This window comes from Symphalangus syndactylus, chromosome 7 (assembly GCF_028878055.3).
Source record: "Symphalangus syndactylus isolate Jambi chromosome 7, NHGRI_mSymSyn1-v2.1_pri, whole genome shotgun sequence".
Taxonomy (NCBI): domain Eukaryota; kingdom Metazoa; phylum Chordata; class Mammalia; order Primates; family Hylobatidae; genus Symphalangus; species Symphalangus syndactylus.
This window is the reverse complement of record NC_072429.2, coordinates 78365337-78371336: the sequence shown is the minus strand read 5'-3', so window position 1 is coordinate 78371336 and position 6000 is coordinate 78365337.

The following is a 6000-nucleotide window of genomic DNA, read 5'->3' as shown; positions in this document are numbered from 1 at the left end:
GTATAGGTCTCAATATTTATTATGAGACCAGTGGTCTGGAAACAGCTTGTTGTATTACAGAATCAACTGGAGTCTATGCGTAAAAAAAAAAAATTTTTTTTTTTTTACCATCCTTAAATTATTGCTTAATGGTATCATATTAACATATTCTAAATAAGGGCTTTAAGGCACAGGCTGTTGAAGCATTGTCTCAGAGGAGTGGATCTGTAGAAGTCTTTCTATAGAAATATTGTGCTTACTCAACATAACTGTTAAATTATTTTTTCTACGAACTAGTCTACTTTTTAAAATTCAAACATATTCTTTTGATCACATTGTTTCTTGAGCATCCTGCCCTGCTACTAACTTTTCAACAAGGCAAAATGGAGTAAAGTGGCAATTTCTTTAGTTGAGTGAAATACCCTCCAGTCTCTTTTCTGCCCAAAAAGGGAAAAGTGATAGAAATGGGGGTGGCAAGTGGGGTGAGTGGATGCAGGTGGGTATTGGGGGTGGCTGTGAAAGAAAATATTGGAGAATCACTTTTCTAGACATCTACCTATACTTCATCTAAGAAACAAAAAACTAATCTACTGTAAAGTACTCTGCCCCTTGAAAGAAGTATTAAAAAGAGTGAGGATGGATCTAGAAAAAAACATGAATTTAGAAATATTCAAAATGGTTTTTGTGGCAGATTCAATATTATGAATTCACAGATATTTAAGGAATGAGAAACATAGTAATTAGTAGAAATGCCAGAAACAGTTCCTGGTTCCTCTTGTGTTTGACACTAAGAAAATAGCAAGAGTGTGAAATCTCAGATACTTATGAAATCTCACAGATGTAAGGACTCAAGTGTAGAAGAAAATATCCCCTTCTTACAAAAAGAAATGTCAATTTATGGAGTTTGTGGGAAATAGGGCAAGAATTCTGATGCTTATGAGAGCCAAGTAGTGGAAGAGAGCAGAGCTCAAAACTGGATTATCACCTTAGCAACTTAGAATAATTTGAAATAGAAAAAAACATTTAATTTGGACTGTTTCTGGATCTGTTAAGATATACACAGTCTATTTTTTGTATAGTATTGGAAAATAAAAATGCTATAATTTGGGTATGGGTTCTTTTGTATACATTACCTGCCCATTGAGGAAAGGGGCAAGTCCATTATGCAACGTCTCTCCAAACCCTTCATATTCTGGATATGATACTTAAAGAGCCATGAGCAGCTACATTCAGCCTATCAGAAGGCATTTATTAAATGACTGCTTGCTGCAGATGTGCCCAAAGAGATCCTACATAAGGTCATTTGTCAGAATGATGTTTTTGTTTGTTTAGAGTTGGCTGACCTCCAACACCTGGGGTCAAGGAATCCTCCTGCCTCAGCTTCCCAAATAGCTAGGACTATAGGCATGCACCTAGCCACGTGTTTTCTTTATAGCTCTTAAAGCCCAGATGAAAAAATCACATTTTTGCCCATAGTGAAGAAACATTTGGCCATCGATTAGTTCTTATTTTCAGTGACTGTCCCGTTTTCATTAGATTATAGAGACCCTGGGTGGGCCACACTTAATATAAACCATTATCACTTTTAAGTAAACTTGCACATCTTAGATTTCATAATTTCCTTATTGTTCTGACTCAAAATGAACCAAGGGCTTTTCACTTTTTGTTTGTAAGTTCTCAGAGGGTAGGGTCTGTAAGTGCTTTCACCTGCCAGGATTTTGTACTTAAATAAATGCTATTTGGCAACTAAAATTCTTGCCAGCGCTCATGTAATTTTGATGCTACTGAGGTTGGTTGGTAGTTTATTAATTTCGTGGTTCTTCTATCATATTAGAAAGAGCCAAATACAGTTTTGTTTGATTTGTAAATGGACATGATCTTTCACTTTACCACTCTCCAGCATGCTTTAAAGTTTCTCCTTGGTTTCTGTAATTGATTCTCTGTTCTTATTTTCCATTTTGACTATTTTTTAGTATTAGAATTCTTCCAGCTCCTAAATGCTACTGTCTATCTGTTGTCATCTTCTACATGATCCCCTTAATGATCTTATCCATTTCTATGGGTGAAATGATTATTTTTAGAGTGATACTAATAGCTTCCCAACCGGTATCTCCAGACTTGTTGATGGTGGTGGCCCTCCTTGAGCAGCTGCTGTGAGGACACCAGCTGCAGCAAGGGAAGCATGGCTGGGGGTTGCATGCTCTGCAGAGGTGGCAGGGGCCGGCAATAGGTGATCCCAGCAGGAGCCCTGCCTTACCATGTTGGCAGGGCAGGAGCTTGTGCTCCTGGGCACAGCTGCAGCCACCCAGCTGCAGCTCCAGATCCAGGCATCTGTGTGCTCTTGGGGGCCTGGGAAGTCCCCTGCCCCTGCAGGCCTGGAAGTGCCTGCTCCAGTTCAGAGCAAAGTTGTGGCTGAGCTTGGGTGCTGTCACAACCTGGCCAGGTGTGTGCATCCTCAGGGTGGTGCTGACATGCCAGGTCCCTGCTACCTCGGCCCCCTCCCAACTTTGGGCACCAGTGAGCATGGGAGGGTGGCCAGGGGCTGAGGGTAGCTTGGTGTGGACAGCCTGGGTGCTGTGGATGGCATGTTGATGGTGGCAGGAGGCAGGTTCCTAGGAGGGAAGGGGTAGGTTCCTAGGAGGGAAGGGGTGGGTCCCTGTTGAAACCCCACCTTCAACCCAAGGACAGCCTGAAGCCTGGGGGCCAGGCTGCCAGTTTTCGGTAGAGCCCACAACCCAGAGCGAGAACTCTATTAATGCATTTTGGCCAATCGGATGGTGCTTTTTCCAGGCCCACCCTTTCTCCATTCTGAGCACATAAAAACCCCAGACTCAGCCAGACTCGACACTCATCAGGACAACCTGCCTGCAGAAAGGACCACTTTGGGTCTCCTGAGTGCTGTTCCGTCACTCAATAAAGCTCCTCTCTGCCTTGCTCACCCTACAGTTGTCCATGTAACTTCATTCTTCCTGGACGCAGGACAAGAACTCAGGACCTGCTGAACTGTAACATGTTCCTGGCTGGCTTGCCAAGCTGGGGCAGTGACACACTCCCAGACTGCAGGAGAGAAGAGTGGTGACCCTTCTGGGGACCCAGACCTTGGGATTCCCTGAGCCAGCGCTGCTATAACATTATAGCCTTCCCACCTTTCACCGGCACCAGACAGCTGCCCCACATGACAGGAGGCAGCAGCAGAGCCAGGCCAGCTGAGGAGCCACGGGCTGGAGTGGGGTGGTGGGACTGAAAGAGCTGTAACACAAACGGGCTGAAACAACCCCCTAACAATGTCCCCCCCAAACCCCCTTCCCTGCCCCGCCAGTCACCACGCTGCAGGCAACGAGAAGAGCCCTTCTGGGAGCCCACACCTTGCAGTTCCCCAAGCCAGGGCTGTGACATGCTGTAACACCCTCGTTGGGACTCTGAGGTTCCTGGCATCTCTGAGCTTTTGGGTTTTACCACGTTTCCCTTGCCCAGACACTGGTGCCTGCAGCAGAAGCTGGTTGTGGTCCATCTGGTCCAGCTGCAGCCTTGCACAGAGCCGGTGCCTGTAGCTGCCCACCCTGCTGCAGCAGCTGGTGTGCCTGGCTGGGTGCAGTGGCTGGAACCTGCACTCACTTGCTCACACACCCCTCACCAGCACATGCCTGGCTCACCCTTGGCAGGTGTGGGATCTGGGCCAGCAGCACAAGATGAGCACAGCCTACTGGGCAGAGTGGGTAGAATGAGCCCAGCAGGCATGAGCAAAACTCCAGCAGAGGTGCTGCAGGCCATGGAAGTTTCCAGCTGGTGAAGCGACATCCTAAGAACTTCGTGACACTATCCTTTCTTCTAGGTTTGCACACATAGTTGAGGCATGAATTTCTAGTACACTCATGGTCACCTCCACCTAGCCATCAATAGCTACTATTCATTAAGTGCCCAGGCATCTTACACTCATCACCTTTAACTCTTTACTTAGGCATGTGGCAGTGTCACCATTTTATACATAAGACCATAGCCAGTAGCTGTAAAGTATTAGGCTTGAACTTAGCAGTAGAATGCAACTATTTTCTGTTCACTTTCCTTGGCTTTTTTGAGATGGGGTCTCACTGTGTTGCCCAGGCTGGCCCTAAACTTCTGGGCTCAAGCAATGTTCCCGCCTCAGCTTCCCGAGTAGCTGAGACTAAACGTGTGCACTGCTGCCCGGCCAGGCCTGTATTTAATAAAGCATGGAGTGGTTAGAGCAGGATCAGAATCCTTAAGATGCCGTATGTGAAAACATCACTATTACAGAGGATGCTACTCTTCGCACTTGTACAGGTAAGGAGAAAGTATGCAGACATCCCCTTGTTGACTTGTTCAGTTCTTTACAGTCCCTCTCATTTGATGCTTCTGATCCTCTACCAAAGACAGAACTAAGGCCAAATTTGAAGTCATTTGATACAAACTTACTCTTATGTTTTTTGTTTTTTTTTTTTTGAGATGGAGTCTCGCTCTGTCACCCAGGCTGGAGAGCAGTGGTGTGATCTTGGGTCACTGCAACCTCCACCTCCTGGGTTCAAGTGATTCTCCTGCCTCAGCCTCCTGAGTAGATGGGATTACAGCCATGCGTCACCACGCCCAGCTAATTTTTGTATTTTTAGTAGAGACGGGGTTTCACCATGTTGGCCAGGCTGATCTCGAACTCCTGACCTCAGGCGATCTGCCCTCCTTGGCCTCCCAAAGTGCTGGGATTACAGGTGTGAGCCACCATGCCAGGCGTGTGTTTTTACAGAGACTTGAGTTTTGCACTTTTCACCTATGCTGGAGCGAAGTGGCAGCAACATAGCTCACTGCAGCCTCAAACTCCTGGGCTCAAGTGATCCTCCTCCATCAGCCTCCCAAGTAGCTGGGACTACAGGCATGCACCACTGCACCAGGCTGATTTTTCTATTGTTTGGTAGAGACTGGTTCTTGCTATGGCCCAGGCTGGTCTCGGACTCCTAATCTCAAGCAATCCTCCCTCTTCAGGCTCACAAAGTGCTGGATTACAAGTGTAAGCCACCCTGCCCAGTCAGACTGAGGGTTTTTGAAGGCCACTGGCCATGCTCTTTACAATTTACCACACTTTCTCCTGAAAAAAAGTGGAAGTAGCACCATCCGTAGAAAATAATGCAAAACTGTTCTAGGCAAGAGTCCATTAATAGTCTCGGGAGATAAACAGTTTTAACTGCCAAGAGTGAGAACTCACCTGGAGAATTTATTGTAGGCCCCTTAATGAATTTGTAAGGACTACCATACAGTTAGCTAGTAATAATTTTATGTGATTCATACAGTTGTGCACCACTCTGAGATCAGTGTACTTCGTGTTCTTAACACTATCTGTACCATTAGAGAGCATCAGAAAGGCTTAAAATCCATAGTCAAGGCATTCTTAAAATAGGGTCTGTGATCATAAAAATTCTTTCTCTTGAAGTACTTGCAAATGGACTGGGAAGGTGTGTGCCCCCAAAATAAAACTAACTGTGGATTAATATTAAACTGCTGGGTCAAAGATAGACGGACAACTAATTAATAAACACTTCCTCAAGAATGATCTTAGGCTCAGTTTTGAACAGGGTGGGTAAATTTTGGGAGTTAACACTGTGGGAGAAAAGGGAAAGAAAATCCAGAGTGAGGGTGGGGGCCTACGGCGGTGCAATACTTAGGGACATTCCAAAACTTCTGAACTCCTAAGTTAGATAATAGGTATCTAGAGGTGTCAAAACGTTTCAGAAAAACTATTTTTGTGGCGTGAGAGGACTGGGTGCAGAAGTGGCAAAGGGCAAACTTGGATGCAGGGTTTGGCAAATGTTGGGTGAGCCCTCATCTGTGCCGGGTGCTAGGGACCCTACAGCAAAGTTCCTCTTTTCAAAGTTTAAAAAGTTGGGAGTAGGCACTAAACATTATTATTTAATATTAATATGTGGCATATTAGAAAGTGCTACCTGGTACTAAGAAAAACAGAGGTGCCAGAGAGTCTGCATTTGGGCTTCCACTTCTAAATAGGGTAATCAAGGAGAC